Source organism: Schistocerca piceifrons, chromosome 8, assembly GCF_021461385.2.
Source record: "Schistocerca piceifrons isolate TAMUIC-IGC-003096 chromosome 8, iqSchPice1.1, whole genome shotgun sequence".
Taxonomy (NCBI): Eukaryota; Metazoa; Arthropoda; class Insecta; order Orthoptera; family Acrididae; genus Schistocerca; species Schistocerca piceifrons.
Genome location: NC_060145.1, coordinates 89,573,051 through 89,597,828, shown reverse-complemented (window position 1 = coordinate 89,597,828; position 24,778 = coordinate 89,573,051). Strand labels below are relative to the sequence as shown.

The 24,778-nt window shown below is 44.5% G+C and overlaps 1 protein-coding gene across 1 annotated transcript in view; it reads left to right on the top strand.

The window, feature by feature from the left end:
- LOC124711967 (serine protease inhibitor I/II-like) overlaps nt 1-20,474 on the top strand; it is a 63,811-nt gene extending 43,337 nt beyond the window's left edge. The window contains exon 4 of the mRNA XM_047242250.1: nt 20,269-20,474. The gene's annotated coding sequence lies outside the window, so the exon portion shown is untranslated. The remainder of the gene's footprint in view (nt 1-20,268) is intronic.
- Nucleotides 20,475-24,778: the final 4,304 nt, after the last annotated feature.

Here is a 24,778-nt window from a genome sequence, read left to right as displayed (position 1 = left end):
TAGTGAAGTATGTATTGTCTTCGCCACACACCCCACGATGATTTGTAGAGTATAGACGGAGTTGTAGATCTGAAATTTATGGAGGACAAAATGGAAATGAGCGTATGGCATCGTTGGCCGGCAGGCCCATTCAGGGTAAGTCCGGCCGCCAAACGCAAGTCTTACTTAAATCGACGCCACACTGGGCGACTTGCGTGTCGGTGATGAGGATGAAATGGTGACGAGGTCAACACAACACCCAGTCTCCGAGCGGAAAAAATCTCCCACACGGCCGGGAATCGAACCCGAGCCCGCATGGATGGGAGGCGGACCTTTATGGAGGATTATAGCGCTGATGAAACGTTACGATTATATAAAACGAACACTAGGATTTTTGCCGAAGTGCTCTCTTTATTCAACGGATTTTCTTTCGCTTTAGATGAAAGTGCCATTTCAGTCTGTCAAATCGAATATGCACCTTCACAGAATACAACTTTTAGGTGGATGAACTATTTATTCAAAATGATTAGTCGTCTGTGACTGTTTAGTGCAGCCATCATGGTCTGCGCACGATGACGAAACTCAGAGTGTGTAGTTACAATTCTGTGCATGTGGGACTACGACAGAGTAAATGCCCCAGAGAGCCATCATTGTTTGATCTCTCACCTAGACGAGAATGTGCAGAGTGCTACCCACCCAGAAGAGGAGGAACTCAAAAACAGATTCTTTCACATCCATGTCTGCAGTGACCAAATACGAAGTGATGTGCCACTAAGTGACACTGAGGAACCGCTGGCCCAAAAACTTCATAAATGGTTCGTAGTGATCAGTGATCATAATAAGAATTGATGCTTCTGTAACCATCGCTCATAATAGGAGCAGTTGTAATTATGGGGGGATATAGATACTTGTAAATCTAGTAGCCACAGTAGCAGTAATGATGTTACTGATAGTGCTAGTTGTAGTACTACTACTAATAATATTAACGATCTGCTTTATTGATAATCATAGCATCGTTATTGTATAAACGGATGTGAATATATAAACAGAGCTGTAAAGAAAAAGTACAGTCTATTGTAGAACATTAGGTAATAGACTACAATATATGAAAAACAAACAAAAACGTGATCAAGAATCTGGCAAATAGCCACATTAGATTCTTTCATTCGTGGAACCGAGAATCCGGAAGAGCTCAGCTAACGTATTTCAATGAAATTATTCTGTGTACTAGGCCGCGTCATTATGAAGCGTCAGAAACAACCATAATAACGATGTTTCAACCATTTTCGTAGCGGTTCTCTTCAGAGCGACTAACTGCAGTTAGGTGCCTGAAGAGGACAGTTGCAAAGGCTGTCGAAATGGTATTGTAGTTATTTGTAGTGTTTCGTAATGACGCGTCCTATTACGCATCATGATTTTATGCATATTGACACGGCGCTATATTCGTTAACGTATCTTCTCCACAGTGTCATATTATTTCATTATTGCCAGCATATCTCGGAAAAGCTGTTGATTTGACGTCTGCTGAATTCACGGATCTGTCCTCTCATTAACAGATAAAAAAACTTTCTCAGACTTTCTCAGAATGATCAAAAAGGTTTCAGAATAAAAAATACTTTTCACGCCATGTTACCGAGTCATTGTGTCCCTTGAACTCATTTATAGTTTTTTACCCGCTAGCTGATTATTTTTTCACAGCAACCGAAAATGACGTTACAAATTCTTTTCTGTTGGTAGTTACGTTTCAGTGAATTTCTCTTGCAGATTGTGTTTATACAATGTATGGGAAAAAGATGCTTTGTAGAATCATGTTAACCAGGTTTGTCTACATAAGTGATCAACTCCTTTTTAATACATTGTTACAGAAATTTTTTTATCCACGGAAAGCTTACGCGTCATTGGCCGCGAACTATTTTCCCTTAATGTAGGCGTAAATAAATTTGTACTTCGTAAACTTTTATTTTCTATACTTCGTTGTTGCGATACAGTGTTCACTAGCATTGTAGGAAATATGGTGTATCTCCAGCGATTTACTTACAGTTACAGCTTTTTTCAGAGACGTCACTTCACCTACAGAGGGTACTTAAGTGTAGTATCAAAGATACACAGATTTACAGACTCACAAGGTCAAACCATCTCTAACAAAACATTTCCTCTCTGTTGTTATTAGTACTCTTCCTGTACATTGTTAATGATATAAAGGAACTATTTGCTAAGGCCGTTAAGGCCCAACGGAAGTCTACCGGCCGCCATGTCATCCTGTTCCTCGCGACGTCGTGTGGATGCGGTATTATGGTCAGCATGCCGCTCTCCCGGGCGTTCGTAGTAACTGACTGAAAGACATCGAGTGAAACAGGAGTAATATCTGGTGTTCCCCAAGAAGTGTCACAGGTCCTTACTGTTTCTTATCGCCGGACGGCGTGGCTGAACGGTTCTAGGCGCTACAGTCTGGAACCGCGCGACCGCTACGGTCGCAGGTTCGAATCCTACCTCGGGCATGGATGTGTGTGATGTCCTTAGGTTAGTTAGGTTTAAGTATTTCTAAGTTCTAGGGGACTGGTGACCTCAGAAGTTAAGTCCCATAGTGCTCAGAGCCACTTTTTTGTTTCTGATCCACATAAACGATTTAGGAGACAATCTGAGTAGCAATCTTAGATTGATTGCAGATGACACTGTCATTTACAGCCTTATACAGTCATGAGATGACCAAAACAAGTTGCAAAACGATTAAAGCAAGAAATCTGTATGGTACGAAAAGTGGCGATCGGCTCTTAATAATGAAAAGTGTTAAGTCAACCACATGAGTACGAATAAGAATCCGCTAAATTTCCGTTACACGATAAATGACACAAATCTAAAGGCGGTTAATTCATTTAAATACGTTGGGACTACAGTTAAGAATAGCTTAAACTGAAATTATCACACGCACAATGTAAAGCAACTCAAAGACTACGATGTATTCGAAGAACACTGAGGAAATGCAACACGTATGCTGAAGAGGCTGCCAACACTATGCTTGTGCATCTTCTGAAGTGCTGCTGTGCGGTGTGTGATTCACAACAGGATCGACGGAGGACATCGAAAAAGTTCAAGGAAGGGCAGCACGTTTTGTATTATAGCGAAACAGGGGAGCGAGCGCTACAGGTATGATACATTTGGGTATGATACAATTGGGATGGCAATCGTTACAACAAAGGCGTTTTTCGTCGCGGCAGGATCTCCTCATGAAATTTCGATCACCAGCTTTTTCCTCGGAGTGCAAAAATATTTTGTTGGCACTCACCTACATAAGGGGGAAATGATCACCGTAATAAAACAGGAGAAATCAGAGCTCGCACAGTAAGGTTTTCTCACAGCGCTCTTCGAGTGCGGTACGGTAGAAAGGGTAGCTTGGAGGTGCTTCCATGAAACCTCTGCTAGGCATTTAATTGTCAATTGAAGAGCAATTATGTAGGCGTAGATGTTTTCACCTACCCGTATGAACCATGGACCTTGCCGTTGGTGGGGAGGCTTGCGTCCCTCAGCGATACAGATGGCCGTACCGTAGGTGCAACCACAATGGAGGAGCCGGCCGAAGTGGCCGTGCGGTTAAAGGCGCTGCAGTCTGGAACCGCAAGACCGTTGCGGTCGCAGGTTTGAATCCTGCCTCGGGCATGGATGTTTGTGATGTCCTTAGGTTAGGTAGGTTTAACTACTTCTTAGTTCTAGGGGACTAATGACCTCAGCAGTTGAGTCCCATAGTGCTCAGAGTCATTTGAACCACAACGGAGGGGTATCTGTTGAGAGGCCAGACAAACGTGTGGTTCCTGAAGAGGGGCAGTAGCCTTTTCAGTAGTTGCAGCGGCAAGTCTGGATGATTGAGTGATCTGGCCTTGTAACACTAACCAAAACGGCCTTGCTGTGCTGGTACTGCGAACGGCTGAAAGCAAGTGGAAACTACAGCCGTAATTTTTCCCGAGGACATGCAGCTTTACTTTATGGTTAAATGATGATGGCGTCCTCGTGGGTAAAATATTCCGGAGGTAAAATAGTCCCCAATTCGGATCTCCGGGCGGGGACTATTCAAGAGGACGTCGTTATCAGGAGAAAGAAAACTGGCGTTCTACGGATCGGAGCGTGGAATGTCAGATCTCTCAATCGGGCAGGTAGGTTAGAAAATTTAAAAAGGGAAATGGATAGGTTAAAGTTAGATACAGTGGAAATTAGTGAAGTTCGATGGCAGGAGGAATAAGACTTTTGGTCAGGTGAATACAGGGTTATAAATACAAAATCAAATATGGGTAATGCAGGAGTTGGTTTAATAATGAATAAAAAATAGGGGTGTGGGTAAGCTACTACGAACAGCATAGTGAACGCATTATTGTAGCCAAGATAGACACGAAGCCCATGCCTACTACAGTAGTACAAGTTTATATGCCAACTAGCTCTGCAGATGACGAAGAAATTGATGAAATGTATGATGAGATAAAAGAAATTATTCAGGTAGTGAAGGGAGACGAAAATTTAATAGTCATGGGTGACTGGAATTCGAGAGTAGGAAAGGGGAGAGAAGGAAACATAGTAGGTGAATATGGATTGGGGCCAAGAAATAAAAGAGAAAGCCGCTTGGTAGAATTTTGCACAGAGCATAACTTAATCATAGCTAACACTTGGTTCAAGAATCATAAAAGAAGGTTGTATACATGGAAATATTCTGGAGATACTGGAAGGTGGTCAGGTGAATACAGGGTTATAAATACAAAATCAAATATGGGTAATGCAGGAGTTGGTTTAATAATGAATAAAAAAATAGGGGTGTGGGTAAGCTACTACGAACAGCATAGTGAACGCATTATTGTAGCCAAGATAGACACGAAGCCCATGCTTACTACAGTAGTACAACTGTATATGCCAACTAGCTCTGCAGATGACGAAGAAATTGATGAAATGTATGATGAGATAAAAGAAATTATTCAGGTAGTGAAGGGAGACGAAAATTTAATAGTCATGGGTGACTGGAATTCTAGAGTAGGAAAAGGGAGAGAAGGAAACATAGTAGGTAAATATGGATTGGGGCCAAGAAATGAAAGAAAAAGCCACTTGGTAGAATTTTGCACAGAGCATAACTTAATCATAGCTAACACTTGGTTCAAGAATCATAAAAGAAAGTTGTATACATGGAAATATCCTGGAGATACTAGAAGGTATCAGATAGATTATAGAATGGTAAGACAGAGATTAAGGAACCAGGTTTTAAATTCTAAGACATTTCCAGGGGCAAATGTGGACTCCGACCACAAACTATTGGTTATGAACTGAAGATTAAAGCTGATGAAACTGCAAAAAGGTGGGAATTTAAGGAGATGGGACCTGGAGAGCATAAGGGAACAATTGACAGGAATGGTGGAAAGAAATACAGTGGAAGAAGAATAGGTAGCTCTGAGGGATGAAGTAGTGAAGGCAGCAGAGGATCAAGTAGGTAAAAAGACGAGTGCTAGTAGAAACCCTTGGGTAACAGCAGAAATATTGAATTTAATTGATGAAAGGAGAAAATATAAAAACGCAGTAAATGAAGCAGGCAAAAAGAAATACAAACGTCTCAAAAATGATGAACATGAAATGGGAGATACGATACTCAGTGAAGAGTTTGACAGAGCACTGAAAGACTTAGTCGAAACAAGGCCCCGGGAGTAGACAACATTCCATGGGAACTACTGACGGCCTTGGGAGAGCCAGTCCTGACAAAACTCTACCATCTGGTGAGCAAGATGTATGAGACAGGTGAAATACCCTCAGACTGCAAGAAGAATATAATAATTGAAATCCCAAAGAAAGCAGGTGTTGAGAGAAGTGAAAATTACCGAACTATCAGTTTAATAAGTCACAGCTGCAAAATACTAAAGCGAATTCCTTACAGGCGAATGGAAAACTGGTAGAAGCCGACCTCGGCGAAGATCGGTTTGAATTACGCAGAAATGTTGGAACACGGGAGGCAATACTGACCCTACGACTTATCTTAGAAAATAGATTAAGGAAAGGCAAACCTACATTTCTAGCATTTGTAGACTTAGAGAAAGCTTTTGACAATGTTGACTGGAAAACTCTCTTTCAAATTCTAAAGGCGGCAGGGGTAAAATACAGGGAACGAAAGGCTATTTACAATTTGTACAGAACCCAGATGGCAGTTGTAAGAGACGAGGGGCATGGAAGGGAAGCAGCGGTTGGGAAGCGAGTGAGACAGGGTTGTAGCCTCTCCCCGATGTTATTCAATCTGTATATTGAGCAAGCAGTAAAGGAAACAAAAGGAAAATTCAGAGTAGGTATTAAAGTCCATGGAGAAGAAATAAAAACGTTGAGGTTCGCCGATGACATTGTAATTCTGTCAGAGACTGCAAAGGACTTGGAAGAGAAGTTGAACGGAATGGAGAGTGTCTTGAAATTGGGATATAAGATGAACATCAACAAAAGCAAAACGGGGATAATGGAATGTAGTCGAATTAAGTCGGGTGATGCTGAGGGAATTAGATTAGGTAATGAGACACTTAAAGTAGTAAATGAGTTTTGCTATTTGGGGAGCAAAATAACTTATGATGGTCGAAGTAGAGAGGATATAAAATGTAGACTGCCAATCGCAAGGAAAGCGTTTCTGAAGAAGAAAAATTTGTTAACATCGAGTATAGATGTAAGTGTCAGGAAGTCGTTTCTGAAAGTATTTGTTTAGAGTGTAGCCATGTGTTTTCTTTTTCTTTTTTTTTTTTTTTTCGTCAGTCTACTGACTGGTTTGATGCGGCCCGACACAAATTCCTTTCCTGTGCTAACCTCTTCATCTCAGAGTAGCACTTGCAACCTACGTCCTCAATTATTTGCTTGACGTATTCCAATCTGTGTCTTCCTCTACAGTTTTTGCCCCCTACAGCTCCCTCTAGTACCATGGAAGTCATTCCTTCATGTCTTAGCAGATGTCCCATCATCTGTCCCTTCTCCTTATCAGTGTTTTCCACATATTCCTTTCCTCTCCGATTCTGTGTAGAACCTCCTCATTCCTTACCTTATCAGTCCACCTAATTTTCAACATTCGTCTGTAGCACCACATCTCAAATGCTTCGATTCTCTTCTGTTCCGTTTTTCCCACAGTCCATGTTTCACTACCATACAATGCTGTACTCCAGACGTACATCCTCAGAAATTTCTTCCTCAAATTAAGGCCGGTATTTGATATTAGTAGACTTCTCTTGGCCAGAAATGCCTTTTTTGCCATAGCGAGTCTGCTTTTGATGTCCTCCTTGCTCCGTCCGTTATTGGTTATTTTACTGCCTAGGTAGCAGAATTCCTTAACTTCATTGACTTCGTGACCATCAATCCTGATGTTAAGTTTCTCGCTGTTCTCATTTCTACTACTTCTCATTACCTTCGTCTTTCTCCGATTTACTCTCAAACCATACTGTGTACTCATTAGACTGTTCATTCCGTTCAGCAGATCATTTAATTCTTCTTCACTTTCACTCAGGATAGCAATGTCATCAGCGAATCGTATCATTGATATCCTTTCACCTTGTATTTTAATTCCACTCCTGAACCTTTCTTTTATTTCCATCATTGCTTCCTCGATGTACAGATTGAAGAGTAGGGGCGAAAGGCTACAGCCTTGTCTTACACCCTTCTTAATACGAGCACTTCGTTCTTGATCGTCGACTCTCATTATTCCCTCTTGGTTGTTGTACATATTGTATATGACCCGTCTCTCCCTATAGCTTACCCCTGCTTTTTTCAGAATCTCGAACAGCTTGCACCATTTTATATTGTCGAACGCTTTCTCCAGGTCGACAAATCCTATGAAAGTGTCTTGATTTTTCTTTAGCCTTGCTTCCATTATTAGCCGTAACGTCAGAATTGTCTCTCTCGTCCCTTTACTTTTCCTAAAGCCAAACTGATCGTCACCTAGCGCATTCTCAATTTTCTTTTCCATTCATCTGTATATTATTCTTGTAAGCAGCTTCGTTGCATGAGCTGTTAAGCTGATTGTGCGATAATTCTCGCACTTGTCAGCTCTTTCCGTCTTCGGAATTGTGTGGATGATGCTTTTCCGAAAGTCAGATGGTATATCGCCAGACTCATATATTCTACACACCAACGTGAATAGTCGTTTTGTTGCCACTTCCCCCAACGATTTTAGAAATTCTGATGCAATGTTATCTATCCCTTCTGCCTTATTTGACCGTAAGTCCTCCAAAGCTCTTTTAAATTCCGATTCTAATACTGGATCGCCTATCTCTTCTAAATCGACTCCTGTTTCTTCTCCTATCACATCAGACAAATCTTCACCCTCATAGAGGCTTCCAATGTATTCTTTCCACCTATCTGCTCTCTCCTCTGCATTTAACAGTGGAATTCCCGTTGCACTCTTAATGTTACCACCGTTGCTCTTAATTTCACCAAAGGTTGTTTTGACTTTACTGTATGCTGAGTCTGTCCTTCCGACAGTCATATCTTTTTCGATGTCTTCACATTTTTCCTGCAGCCATTTCGTCTTAGCTTCCCTGCACTTCCTATTTATTTCATTCCTCAGCGACTTGTATTTCTGTATTCCTGATTTTCCCGGAACATGTTTGTACTTCCTCCTTTCATCAATCAACTGAAGTATTTCTTCTGTTACCCATGGTTTCTTCGCAGTTACCTTCTTTGTACCTATGTTTTCCTTCCCAACTTCTGTGATGGCCCTTTTTAGAGATGTCCATTCCTCTTCAACTGTACTGCCTACTGCGCTATTCCTTATTGCTGTATCTATAGCGTTAGAGAACTTCAAACGTATCTCGTCATTCCTTAGTACTTCCATGTATGGAAGTGAAACATGGACGATAAATAGTTTGGACAAGAAGAAAATAGAAGCTTTCGAAATGTGGTGCTACAGAAGAATGCTGAAGATTATATGGGTAGATCACATTAACTATTTAGGAGATATTGTATAGAATTGGGGAGAAGAGGAGTTTGTGGCACAACTTGACAAGAAGAAGGGACTGGTTGGTAGGACATGTTCTGAGGCATCAAGGGATCACAAATTTAGCATTGGAGGGCAGCGTGGAGGGTAAAAATGTGCAAGTGCTAAAATGCACTACTCTGGCAATTCCGAGGAAATCGTAAGAGAAGTTTTATGCGTCTGTTATGTAACTGATGTACCTATGCGGAGGCGCCGACCGAACGAAATGTAGCTCAGCGTGTTCGGTCAGAGAGCTCAGTGGTCTATGTAAAAAAAAAATAATAATAATAATAAAAAAACAGTGTGAAAGAATCAACAACGATATTCAACGGATGTCATGTGACGTCCGCTACAATCAAATACAACTAACAATAACGAACAAAATGCAAGAAAAAAAATTGGTAAGCGTTCGCACTTTGCAAGAGGGTCGTGGACGAGGCGGCGGTTCGAGTCACAGGATGTTCAAAATCCGCAGTAGTCGAAGAACAGGAGGTTACACAAGTATATATTCTGCGATGTTAAAAAAATTTCACCTACACTATTCGTTCGGTTATGTTAGCCGGCTTCTGTGTCTGCAGCTAGAAGCGTCGAGGTGCAAAGTACACACGTCAAAAAAAGTTTTGCGTCACCCCGGTTCCCAGAACTCCTGAAGATAGACGTTAATTGTGGATATTGTATCACAGACACAGTCCCTTTTACTGTTCAGAGATGTCACTAAACCCACACAGAGATGCAAACAACCATGCATGAGCAACACTTATTACACGGAGGGGGTCCGACAGCCGATCAGTTGCAGTCATTCCACCAGGGAGGAGGTACACGGCGAATGTTGTCTGTAGTTCAACCAAGCCTAGAAGGTCAATACCGCGGTTCGATGGCGTCTACATTTTTACTCTGTGCCAGGAAGGGCTCTCAACAAGTGAAGTGTCCAGGCGTCTCGGAGTGAACCACATCGATGTTGTTCAGACACGAGATACAGAGAGACAGGAACTGTCGATGACATGCCTCGCTCAGGGATCCCAGGGGCTACTACTGCAGTGGATGACTGCTAACTACGGATTATGGCTCGGAGGAACCTTGACAGCAACACTACCATGTTGATTAATGCTTTTCGTGCAGCCACAGAACGTCGTGTTACGACTCAAACTGTGCGCAATAGGCTGAATGATGGGCAACTTCACTCCTGACGTCCATGGCGAGGTCCATCTTTACAACCATGACATCATGCACCGCAGTGCAGATGGGCCCAACAACATGCCGAATGGACCGCTCAGGTTTGCCATCACGTTCTCTTCACCGATGAGTGTCGTATATCCCTTTAACCAGACAATCGTCGGAGACGTGTTTGGAGGCAACCCGGTAGAGCTGAACGTCTTAGACACACTGTCCAGCGAGTGTAGCAAGGTGGAGGTTGCCTGATGTTTTGGGGTGGCAAAATGTGTAGCCGACGTAAGCCGCTGGTGATCATGGAAGGCGCCGTAACGGTTTTACGATATGTGAATACCATCCTCCGACTGATAGCGCAACCATATCAGCAGCATATTGGCAGTCATTCGTCTTCATGCACGACAATTCACACCCCCATGGTGCATATCTTGTGAATGACTTCCTTCAGGTTAACGACATCGCTCGACTAGAGTGGCCAGCATGTTCTGCAGACATGAACCCTATCGAACATGCCTGGGACAGATTGAAAAGGGCTGTTTATGGACGACTTGACCCACCAACCACTCTGAGGGACCTAAGGCGAATCGCTGTTAAGGAGTGGGACGATCTGGATTATCAGAGCTTTGATGAACTTGTGGATAGTATGCGACGACGAATACAGGCATGCATCAGTGCAAGATGACGTGCTACTTGGTATTAGAAGTACCGTTGTGTACAGCAATCTGAAGGTCTCGCTGTATTGTGGTACAACATGCAATGTGTGGTTTTCACGAAATGATGTTTATGTTGATATTTCAATTTTCTGTAAAGGTTCCAGAACTCTAGGAACCGAGTTGACGCAAAACTTTTTTTGATGTGTGTAGTTTCGGGAACATTACCAGACTACATGTACAAGGCATACATTTTCGGGAAACACGTATGCGTTTCTTCGTTTACTTGTCGACGGTTACAAATATATTTGTTATAATAATTAAATTTGATTAAAAGTAGTAAGTAGTCAAATAACAGGAAATTCACTAAAACTTCATGCACATACATGTCGTATTTTTAATTATATTACCTCTCAAATGTCATAGAAATAAAATAATGTTGTGACTTGGCAAGAAAGCCAAGCCACTAGGGGGTGAAGCCGAAAGGCACGCGTTTAAGCTCACCCAGGCTGGCGTGAGGTCTGGAACAGTTAAAGGATTTGAGTCTAGCAAATAAAGTACGTAGCTGTTGGAATACTTAACTTTAATCCATAATTGGTGAACATCGGTCTGACGGTACATGCATCACAAGATAAATAGCAAATGATAATGGCGCCCTGCTAGGTCGCAGCAAATAACATAGGTGAAGGCTTTGCTAACTATCGTCTCGGCAAATGAGAGCGCAATTTGTCAGTGAACCATCGCTAGCAAAGTCGGCTGTACAACTGTGGCGAGTGCTAGGAAGTCTCTCTAGACCTGCCGTGTGGCGGCAATCACTGATAGTGGCGACACGCGGGTCCGACGTATACTACCGGACCGCGGCCGATTTGAAGGCTACCACCTAGCAAGTGTGGTGTCTGGCGGTGACACCACATTCCTCCCCCGCGAATCGGCGTACGGTTGTGTTATAAGGCTTCCGCTCGCCGTGGGGAGGTTCCCCATGTTGACGTATGCGACGAGGTGGGGAGCCTAACAACAGGCGAGGCTGTGCCACCCGCACCCTGCCATTCGGTCCGAGGGGAGCTAGGAAACGCCTGAAAACCTAGTCCAGGGTGCACGCCAACATGCGGTGTATGCGCCCGTAAAGAGACAGGAGGGGCCGAAGGGTCGACCTCCATCGGGTCGGGGCACCCGACGGGCGAAGACGCCATGTGGTCCGGAGCGGGCAAGAAGTCCATGGCGGAGGACAACGGGTCACGGGAAGCGATCGGCGGCGCGTGACCCAGGGAGTCGGCCGGCGGTTGCAGCGACGCGTCCACTGCGGACGTCGTCGGCGGGAGAAGAGGTGGCGGCGCGTCGCCATGGGGCAAAATGGAAGGCAGCGTCGGTAACACCTGGGGATGAGGCGAGCCAGTAGATGGGTCCCCAGGGCGCTGACCGGACGGCACCGTCGCTGAAAGCAGACGGGGAGCGGCAGAACCCGTGCGACGACAGAGGCGCAACTGATTGAGATACCGACGCACCTCACCAGAGGCCCCCAAAACCAAATACATAGCGCGGCCGAGGCAGCGAAGAATGCGCCCTGCGAGCCAACGCCGTGAACCTCGATAGTTGCGATAGTATAAAACGCCTGGAGCAAAAGCAGGTGTCTGCCGCTGCACAGGAACCTGATGCGGCGGATGTAGCAAAGACATCAAGGTTCGATGAGGGCGACCGTGAAGCAACTCAGCCGACGAGCGACCATCTCGAGGCTGAGAGCGATACGAGGACAAAAAGAGCAATAACGCGTCCTCCCGAGAATGAGACTCTTTCAACTTCAACATCTGTGACTTGAAAGTCCTGACCAAACGTTCAGCGGCACCGTTTGACTGCGGCGAAAACGGCGCGGATGTCAGATGTTGAATACCATTGGCCTTGCAGAATGACTGAAATTCTGCGGACATGAATTGTGGGCCATTGTCGGAAACAATAGTCTGCGGAAGACCTTCAATGCAAAAGATAGCAGATAACGCTTGGATGGTGGCAGGTGACGTCGTGGAAGACATCCGGACAACAAAAGGAAAATTACTGAATGAATCGACCAGAACCAACCATCGAACATTCCAGATGGGACCAGCAAAATCGATGTGTAAGCGTTGCCAAGGGGTAGTGGCTTTCGGTCATGCAAAGAATTTCCACGGTGGTGCGGATTGTTGTTCGGCACACGCCATGCAAGAAGAGCACATATTCATAATCGCAGCATCGATTCCGAACCAAGTACAGTGCTGATGAGCAAGTTGTTTCGTTCGCACTATACCCCAATGTCCTTGGTGTAGAAGCCGTAAGTCAGAGGACTGTAACGAACGTGGGACCACGACCCTGGACTGATCATTGTCAGAACGCAACAGCAAAACACCACGTCGTACAAAAAGTCTCTCCTTGTGAGAAAAAAATCGGCGAACCAACGGATCCTCGATCCGTGACTTTGACAAGAGCCATTGCGTAGCAACAAAACACAGAACGGTAACAAGGACAGGGTCAGCCGCTGTGGCTGTAGCTACACGACGAAAATCAATCGGAAACGATTCGACCACGTCATCGGTTTCCGCATCAATGAACATGCAAGCAAGTTCGGAGGAATCGAATGCTCTATCCTCAGCAACAGGCAAACGGGACAGCGCATCGGCGTTTCCGTGCTTAGCAGTGGACCGATACAAGATATCGTACGTGTACTGCGAGAGGAAAATAGACCAGCGAATGAATTTCTGCGCTGTACGTGGAGGCACAGGCTTGTTCGGATGAAAAAGCGATGTCAAAGGTTTGTGGTCGGTGAAGATGGTAAAGTGACGACCATACAAGAAATCATGAAACTTAGTAACACCAAATACGAGAGCCAAAGCTTCTTTCTCGATCTGTGAATAATTTCTTTGCGCAGACGAGAGCAATTTAGACGCAAAGGCAATAGGGCGATCGTGCGATCCATCTTTGTGCGCAAGCACAGCACCGATCCCGAAATCCGATGCATCTACCATCAACAAAAAAGGGTTTCTGGGGATCGAATGGCGTAAGGCAAGTATTGGAAAGCAACGCCGATTTCAACTGGCGAAAGGCGCGTTCGCATTCCTTCGTCCAGACGAACGGAACACCATTACGGCGTAAGCGATGAAGCGGAGCTGAAATGGAAGAGGCGTGGCGCACATAGCGATGATAATAATTGATTTTTCCCAGCACACTCTGTAGCTGCTTCAAATTCTGCGGCGAAGGCAAGTCTTGTATGGCACGGAGGTGCTCTGGACTGGGATGTATGCCTTGGGCATTGAGTACATGGCCCAGATAGGGTAAGTCCCGAGCAAAAAACACACATTTGTCCTTCCGCAAGCGAAGACCGTTTTGTCGCAAGACCTGAAATAATGTTCTGAGATTGGCTAAATGTTCTTCTTCCGTCTTTCCGGAGATCACAATATCGTCCAGATAGTTTGCTGCAGTAGGGACCGACGCACAAACAGTTTGGAGATATTGCTGAAACAATGCAGGGGCGGATGCACACCCGAATGGCAGTCGTTTGAATCGGTACAAACCAAGATGCGTGTTAACCACCAAAACGCGCTGGGATTCTTCGTCCACCGGTATTTGCAAGTACGCATCTGCTAGGTCCAACTTCGAAAAATATTTACCCGGGCACAGTTTGTCAAAAAGATCTTCCGGGTGGGGTAAAGTAAAAGTTGCAATCACTAGTTGGGGATTGACTGCTGCCTTGAAGTCCACGCAAAGTCTCAATTTTCCAGAAGGCTTTTGCAAAATTACTAAGGGTGATGCCCAGAGAGAAGCTGGCACACGTTCAATTACACCTTGCGATTCCAAATCGTTTAATGTTCTTGCGACCTCATCACGCAATGCGTGGGGAACATTGCGCGCTCTGAAAAATTTCGGTTGCGCGTTGACTTTCAGTTCCAAATGAGCTTTATAGTTCTTAGCGCAACCAAGGCCCGGTGCAAAAATGTCTTCAAACTCTTCACATAGACGAGAAACACTGTCTGAAGGCACAGTCTGGTTCACTGATAGGACCTGATTGACTATAGACAAGTGAAACAACTGAAATAAATCTAAACCAAACAAGTTCACTGCAGAAGAAGGACGAAGGACGTACAATGACACAAGTTTTGTTTGTCCCTTGTATGTTGCAAGAAGGCTGCACTGTCCTAACACAGGGATTGCTTGTCCTGAATAACTACTGAGCTTAACATTTGCGGCATGCAACCGAGGTGTGCCCAGCTGTTTGTATGTGTCTTGATTGATCAAGGAAACTGCAGCTCCGGTATCGAGCTGGAATGGTATCACGTTGCCATGAATGTCCAAGTCTACAAAAAGTTTATTGTCCTGCTGACGACAAGAGCGACTGTCTCGTGCAATGTGAACTGACGCTGGTACAGAATCACTTGCGACTTGACGGGATTTCCGGCGATGTCGACGCACACTATTCATGGGATAAACACAGTCACTGTTAGAGAGAGTGGCACTGGGCGGAGTGGAATGAACTACATGAATGTCCATGGGCGAAGGTTCACGAGCCGGAGTATTCTGGGTTCGATTCCGATTCCGACACAAAGCAAAGGGCCTGGAATGGTTTTGAGCGTCCGATCGGAGCTTTTTCTGGCAAACACTTTGAACATGTCCTTTTTTATTACAGAAAAAGCAAATAGCTTGGCGTGACGGGCAATTCTCACGTGAATGTCTAGTAGCACACCGCGGGCATGATTTTAGCACTGCATTTGCTTGCTTGCGCGGCACACGTGGCGGATTGCTTGGCGGCAGCTGCGTGGACGGGCGCGAAGGCTGTTTACTGTTCCATGTAGCTCGCCCAGTGGGCCGGTTAATGTGACACAGAGTTGGGAAGTTTCAAATGATTCCTGAGCAAAGTCAAGTGTGTCTTGCCGATCCAGTATGTCCATCACTTGTTGAAGGGAGGGATTGACCAGTTTCAAAATCTGTTCCCGTATACGAACATCGGAAACGTTCTGTGCAATTGCATCATGTACCATAGTATCTGAATAAGAGAGTCCACATTGACACTCAAAAGCACAATCCCTAGTAAGGCCCTGCAAAGTTGCAACCCACTCCCTATTAGTCTGACCGGCCGTACATTTTATACGAAAGAAGGTATACCTTTTTGCAACTACATTGACTGATTCTTTGAAATAAGCATCTAATGCAGACAAAATTTCTTCATAGGACAGAGTTGCTACGTCGCGTCGGGGAAATAATTTCATGGTACGTGGTCACTCCGACACAAGAAAGCAAAAACGGCTGCCGCTCATTACCTTGAATTCTGTAGGCGGCGAGATGGAATCCAAATTGGCGTGACCACTCCGTCCAGCTTTCCAGTGCCGCATCAAAAGGACGAAAAGGTGGTGCAACTGCGTGTTGTGGCTGCGTGAGCGGTGAAGCGGCGGCTGCCGCATCGTTTTGCATTGCACGTTGACCCTGGACGAGCTGTCCAAGTGCATCGAATAAGGCCTGCATCTGCTGATTCTGCAAGTGATAAAATTCGGACAGTACATCTGGAGATTGTGCCGAAGCCATTACACAAGTAAACCAGTCTAGCAATACGAACGCAAAATCCTCGTCGCCATTTGTTGTGACTTGGCAAGAAAGCCAAGCCACTAGGAGGTGAAGCCGAAAGGCATGCGTTTAAGCTCACCCAGGCTGGCGTGAGGTCTGGAACAGTTAAAGGATTTGAGTCTAGCAAATAAAGTACGTAGCTGTTGGAATACTTAACTTTAATCCATAATTGGTGAACATCAGTCTGACGGTACATGCATCACAAGATAAATAGCAAATGATAATGGCGCCCTGCTAGGTCGTAGCAAATGACGTAGGTGAAGGCTATGCTAACTATCGTCTCGGCAAATGAGAGCGCAATTTGTCAGTGAACCATCGCTAGCAAAGTCGGCTGTACAACTGGGGCGAGTGCTAGGAAGTCTCTCTAGACCTGCCGTGTGGCGGCGCTCGGTCTGCAATCACTGATAGTGGCGACACGCGCGTCCGACGTATACTACCGGACCGCGGCCGATTTAAAGGCTACCACCTAGCAAGTGTGGTGTCTGGCGGTGACACCACAAATAATATGACCAGTGATGAAAAAATATAGATTAAAATTATGTTTGAGCGGGTGTCGAACACTAAGGTGATACACACTCATCCTACAAAGCTCATAAGCCAACCACTTGACTGCCATGAACTGTAAAGGTCGGTACCTACGAACATACAGGGTGGTCCACCGATCGTGACCGGGCCAAATATCTCACGAAATAAGAGTCAAATGAAAAAACAACAAAGAACGAAACTTGTCTAGCTTGAAGGGGGAAACCAGATGGCGCTATGGTTGGCCCACTAGATGGTGCTGCCATAGGTAAAACGGATATCAACTTCGTTTTTTAAAAATAGGAACCCCCATTTTTTATTACATATTCGTGTAGTACGTAAAGAAATATGAATGTTTTAGTTGGACACTTTTTTCGCTTTGTGATAGATATCCCTGTAATAACCACAAACATATGGCTCACAATTTTAGACGAACAGTTGGTAACAGGCATGTTTTTAAATTGAAATACATAACGTGGGTACGTTTGAACATTTTATTTCGGGTGTTCCAATGTGATACATGCACCTTGTGAGCTTATCATTTCTGAGAACGCATGCTGTTACAGCGTGATTACATGTAAATACCGCATTAATACAATAAATGCTCAAAATGATGTCCGTCAACCTCAGTGCATTTGGCAATACGTGTAACAACATTCCTCTCAACAACGAGTAGTTCGCCTTACGTAATGTTCGCACATGCATTGACAATGCGCTGACGCATGTTGTCTGGCGTTGTGGGTGGAACACGATAGCAAATATCCTTCAACTTTCCCCACAGAAAGAAATCCGTAGACGTCAAATTCGGTGAACGTGCGGGCCTTGGTATGGTGCTTCGACGACCAATCCACCTGTCATGAAATATGCTATTCAATACCCAACCGCACACGAGCTATGTGCTGGACATCCATCATGTTGGTAGTACATCGTCATTCTGTCATGCAGTGAAACATCTTGTAGTAACATCGGTAGAACATTACGTAGGAAATCAGCATACATTGCACCATTTAGACTGCCATCGATAAAATGGAGGCAAATTATCCTTCCTTCCATAATGCCGCACCATACGTTAACCCGCCAAGGTCGCTGATGTTCCACTTGTCGCAGCCATTGTGGATTTCCTGATGCCCAATAGTGCATGTTATACCGGTTTACGTTACCGCTGTTGGTGAATGACGCTTCGTCGCTACACAGAACGCCTCCAAAAAACTCTGTCATCGTCCCGTAATTTCTCTTGTGCCCAGTGGCAGAACTGTACACGACGTTCCAAGTCGTCGCCATGCAATTCCTGGTGCTTAGAAATATGGAACGGGTGCAATCGATGTTGATGTAGCATTCTCAGCACAGACGTTTTGAGACTCCTGGTTCTCGCGCAATTTGTCTACTACTGATGTGCGGATTAGCCGCGACAGCAGCGAAAGCACCTACTTGGACATCATCATTTGTTGGAGGTCGTGGTTGACGTTTCACATGTGGCTGAAAACTTCCTGTTTATTAAATAACGTAACTATCCGGCGAACGGCCCGGAAACTTGGATGATGTCGTCCAGGATACCGAGCAGCATACATAGCACACGCCCGTTGGGCATTTTGATCACAATAACGATACATCAACCCGATATCGACCTTTCCCGCAATTGGTAAACAGTCCATTTTAACGCAGGTAATATATGACGAAGCAAATACCGTCCGCACTGGCGCAATGTTACGTGATACCACGTACTTATACGTTTGTGATTATTACAGCGCCGTCTATCACAAAGCGAAAAAAGTGGTCCAACTAAAACATTCATATTTCTTCTGGTACTACACGAATATGTAATAAAAAATGAGGGTTCCTATTTTTAAAAAAAACGCTGTTGGTATCCATTTGACCTATGGCAGCGCTATCTAGCGGGCCAACCATAGCACCACCTGGTTTCCCCCTTCACGCTAGACGAGTTTCGTTCTTTGTAGTTTTTCCGTTTGATGCTTATTTCGTGAGATATTTGGCCCGGTCACTATCAATGGACCACCCTGTATACATAAGTGACCTAATACACATTTGAAACTTCTCTTGCGATTTCCTCGGAACTTCCAGAGTAGTGCACCTTATTACTTGCACATTATGTTGTTTGACTGGCCTACTAGAGGTGTACGAAGTTTGAAGCAAATCTGTGCTGCCAACATAGGGGCCCCCCTCCCCTCATAAATTACAGGGTGGAATAATTGTTGTTATATGGTGCAAAAATCGTTTTATGAGGCATGTGTTTAAGAGAAATGAACACTTTATTGAGTGAATTGATATAATATAAAACACCAATAGTTTTTTTTTTACCTGTAAGCTACTACGAACATACCAGGTGTGTGAGAAAAGTAATCAGACTGACAACACTGCAAGCGATCTGTCATCGCTGTTTTGTTCTGTGTGTGTACACCGCTGTGTTCTGCCCTTCCAGATGCGCAGTCCGAGTTTCAGCTCCGTACAGCCATCACGCGATTTTTTGAGAGCGCCATCAGTGAAGTTGTGTTTTTGTTGCGTATACTGAAAACGCAACAGGGGAATTTAGAGCAACGTTATGCCATCAAGCTTTGTGTTTAACTTGGGGAATCCGCGAGTGCGTGATTTAAAAAAGTTGAAAGAGGCCTATGGGGAACATTCCTTGCCTACAGCACAAGTGTTTCGCTTTCACAAATCATTTTTGGATGGCCGAGAAGACGATAAAGATGAACCTCGCTCATGGAGACCCTCAGCTTAAAGAACCGACGTTTGCGTGCTCTTGTGAGACTGTTCGTCCAGGAAAAACTGTCATCCAAGTGCTTCACAAAGATGTCTTCGAAAGGCTTGGGGAAAGGGCGAATCGAGTGAAACTGGACATTGCAGACAAGTGGGTGCTGCATCGTGAGAACACCCACGTTACACAACCTCGTCCATCATTTTCAAAAGGCATTTCTGTTGTTCCACAGTCCCTCTATTTACCTGATGTATGTTCAAAAATTGGGAAATGTCTCACAAGGACATTTTGAGACTCTGGAGAAGATACAAAAGAACTTGACCGACATGCTAAAGGCTCTACCACTTCAAGTCTTCCATAGCCGATGCCAATACTAGGAACAACCTCGCCGATGTTGGCTGCCGAAGGCAACTACTTTGAAGGGGACAGTATTGTTTTTAAGAAAATAAAAATTTTGGTAGATAATAAAATCATTCTCGTTAGTAGATTAGAAAATAATTCTCGTTGCTTCTCTCACACTCCTTATAGACTTAAATCAGTTTTAATTTTTGCTGTCCTATAAATCACTCTACTGTCGGCCGTATTATTTCATGTTTTCTGATGTTTTCTTTTCTTGTATTTAATGCATATGTATATATATATGTATATATGTTGTAATAATATTTCCCTTACTGATAGATGATATTTCATCTGGATTGTGTCTGCAGTGACCTGGGCACCGTAATCTTCAAGAACAAGCTGTTGGTCAAAAGAAGTTGGCAGCCGTGTTGTCAGAAGTTCAGGCAGTCATTCCCTGTTGCCGTCGCAGTTATAAGAGATCTGTGCGGCGATGTGTTTTTTTATAGCATGCTGAAGTGTATGCTCAGAACACAGCGTTTCCAGAGTCACAAAAAATAAATATAGTCAAGCATAACTCTGTTGGACTATTAATTTATTCCCTTTCTGCCATTTTCTGTCAACAACGACCTGTTCTGGTGGAACGACAACATTTTGGAGACGCTGTGACGAGGCTACGAGAAACAGCTTTTTAGGTTCCGTATTTCAATCGGTAAAAGCGGAACCCTTGTAGGATTCCTTTCTTGTCCGTTTGTCTGTCTGTCACACTGACAAAGTACTTTTTTTCTTACGAACGGGTACATGTATAAAGTTGAAATTAATTTAATATATTAAGGTCTAAGGTTCCTAAGCTGAGTACAAAATTGAAGCATCTGAGTCAATGCAATCAAAAGATACAGCCATTTACGTCACTCATTTTTATACCCGCAAAGTCACTCAATGAAATCTATGCGTTACTTCCCGTCAACCTGGAATCACGAAATTTGGCAAGAAACAAGGTCCCACAGTGCAAGTAAAGGAAAAAAAATCCGAAAATTGTTAATTTGTAATCACACCACACGAAAATAAATCCTTATCATTTGTTATCCGACTGTCTGTCCTTCTCGGGAGCGGATATACGTACCAAGTTGAGATTTATGTCACATACTGAAGTCTGCATTTCCTTGGGGGGCGTAATCAATGTAAGTTTCTATTACATTGTACTCAAAAGATACGGCCATTAATGTCACATATTTTGATACTCGCAAACTCAGTCATTAAAACCTATCGGGTACTTTCTGTTGACCTTGAATGATGAAATTTGACAAGAAGCAAGGTTTCACAATACAAGTACAAGAAAAAAGTCAGTAATATCTTAATTTGTAATTATATCATGCACAAAAATATTTCTTTTGCCATTTGTTGTCTGACTTCACTCTTAAAATTAAAACATTCTTGAAAGTCCTGGCATTCTTGGGACTGACGTCTTGCCAGTCGAAATTCCCGATTCCTGGCCTGGATTAACTGTCTATATACTCGTACACAATTATTTGTATGGAACTCTAAGAGCGCGAATCTTGTCGGACCTGGACACACACACACACACACACACATATATATATATATATATATATATATATATATATATATATATATATATATATATATATATATATATACTCCTGGAAATTGAAATAAGAACACCGTGAATTTATTGTCCCAGGAAGGGGAAACTTTATTGACACATTCCTGGGGTCAGATACATCACATGATCACACTGACAGAACCACAGGCACATAGACAAAGGCAACAGCGCATGCACAATGTCGGCACTAGTACAGTGTATATCCACCTTTCGCAGCAATGCAGGCTGCTATTCTCCCATGGAGACGATCGTAGAGATGCTGGATGTAGTCCTGTGGAACGGCTTGCCATGCCATTTCCACCTGGCGCCTCAGTTGGACCAGCGTTCGTGCTGGACGTGCAGACCGCGTGAGACGACGCTTCATCCAGTCCCAAACATGCTCAATGGGGGACAGATCCGGAGATCTTGCTGGCCAGGGTAGTTGACTTACACCTTCTAGAGCACGTTGGGTGGCACGGGATACATGCGGACGTGCATTGTCCTGTTGGAACAGCAAGTTCCCTTGCCGGTCTAGGAATGGTAGAACGATGGGTTCGATGACGGTTTGGATGCACCGTGCACTATTCAGTGTCCCCTCGACGATCACCAGTGGTGTACGGCCAGTGTAGGAGATCGCTCCCCACACCATGATGCCGGGTGTTGGCCCTGTGTGCCTCGGTCGTATGCAGTCCTGATTGTGGCGCTCACCTGCACGGCGCCAAACACTCATACGACCATCATTGGCACCAAGGCAGAAGCGACTCTCATCGCTGAAGACGACACGTCTCCATTCGTCCCTCCATTCACGCCTGTCGCGACACCACTGGAGGCGGGCTGCACGATGTTGGGGCGTGAGCGGAAGACGGCCTAACGGTGTGCGGGACCGTAGCCCAGCTTCATGGAGACGGTTGCGAATGGTCCTCGCCGATACCCCAGGAGCAACAGTGTCCCTAATTTGCTGAAAAGTGGCGGTGCGGTCCCATACGGCACTGCGTAGGATCCTACGGTCTTGGCGTGCATCCGTGCGTCGCTGCGGTCCGGTCCCAGGTCGACGGGCACGTGCACCTTCCGCCGACCACTGGCGACAACATCGATGTACTGTGGAGACCTCACGCCCCACGTGTTGAGCAATTCGGCGGTACGTCCACCCGGCCTCCCGCATGCCCACTATACGCCCTCGCTCAAAGTCCGTCAACTGCACATACGGTTCACGTCCACGCTGTCGCGGCATGCTACCAGTGTTAAAGACTGCGATGGAGCTCCGTATGCCACGGCAAACTGGCTGACACTGACGGCGGCGGTGCACAAATGCTGCGCAGCTAGCGCTATTCGACGGCCAACACCGCGGTTCCTGGTGTGTCCGCTGTGCCGTGCGTGTGATCATTGCTTGTACAGCCCTCTCGCAGTGTCCGGAGCAAGTATGGTGGGTCTGACACACCGGTGTCAATGTGTTCTTTTTTCCATTTCCAGGAGTGTATATAAAATACGTGCCTTAGTTTCTGTCACATTTTGTCCCATATATTTTCGAAAGTGGTATCTGATACGCCTTTGGAGACCAAATGATATTTTTCCAAGAACCTTAAATTCCTCAAATATTAAACTTCCAGCCGTCGAGTCATAATCACATAATTCCTCTAGGAAAGCTAACTTGGATTTTTTTTATTTTATTACTCCATTGACGACATAAGCAGAGCGCTCTGCGCTCTAATATTAACCACAGTCATCAATATTTCACCAGCTGTGGTTTCCCTTAGTAAAGGTGAATAAATTGCAGATTTAACTTCAATGATACCTGATTCGGTTCTGGAGAGGGGCTATTTTTGTTTGTGCCTCTAGCCTGTAGAGCGTTATCTTTTCTTTAGCTATTACGCATCGCAATAATTTGCACAAATAATAACGTTTTTAATTTGTATTTTGAAATTCATTCGCACTTGACTACTATGAATTACTGATGTAGCTAGACCTTATTCTAAGTTACATCCTCTCAAATGCATAAGCAAAAATTAACACGAGTATACTGGACCACTGCTTATTTATTCTTCAAAGTAAATACACCGACTGGCGTGGAGTTGAGTCATAGGACAAAACCTTAAAATGCCACTAACGTTGGAAATCGCCTCCAACCTACGCTTCATACTCAAAAGGAATAAGAGAAAACGGAACAAATCCGACACAGCGTCGCCACTTTTACACCTATATCAACTATATAAATATATAAAACTTTCTCCCCTGTTCAGTCGTTGTTTTCTAACTTATTATCCACTGTCACTTTCCAAAATATTATACAAGTTAAACTAAAATACCAGTATCAACATAAGCGATTCGAAGCACATTAGAGCGTTGCAGCATACAGTCCCACAACCTAACATACTACCGTTCAAGATGTGTTGGCTCGACTTAAATCGCACGAATATTCTGACCAAGGGGTAACGTTCTGAATCTTTGCAATCGTTATTACAATGACGGTCTTCAGTTTTAACGCCTGTGATAACGTCCCTGAAGCACCGTAATACACAGGTAACATAACATTATATTTAATATCTTTAACCCATGATGGATGGAAATGAACAGAAAAGAGCCCACCGAGATTCGTAGACCAAAGTCATCTCTCACAACGCTCGTCGTAATACTGTTGCAGCGTGACGTTGTAGACGCTCGAGGATGTAGTACGACTGCAGTAAAATGAGACAATCAGGTTGCTTATTCAGAAATTACGGATAATCGTATTTTTCCTTCTCCAACGTTCCGTTTGTTGGAGTCACTTCAATAAATGTAACTCATATCGACCATATGTCACCTATAGTAAAATTAGCTTTTATTTTTCTTTTTTGATAAGGGTGTAACCATAATCATGTAACTCTTCAAGCCTTTCCCGACGAGATCTTGACATGTGGAACAATCGGGTCTACTGCCGGATGTTTGTGTCACTCTGGCACAATATTTCGGCCACGTAACTCGTTGCCTTCTTCAGGTGCTACCTGAGACTGCCATGTTGGAGGATCTTGTCCAGCAATCAAACACCGAGGCAGCCTCGCGCTGGTAAGAGAAAGAGTGCGTGATATGCGCCACCGCCTACATGTCACGTCCAGGGATTTGCTGTATCTCCACCTTTCCACAGCAGCCACCCTGACCCGTGAAGACTGGGACCAGGTTGATGGTGCCTCCTGGTCCTTGGCGGAATACACCATGAGGAAATCAACAGCATGTAAACAGGCCAAGTTTGAGCTCCTTAACAAGAAGGTACAACAGGATGGGGACACACGGGCAGTGGTCAACCT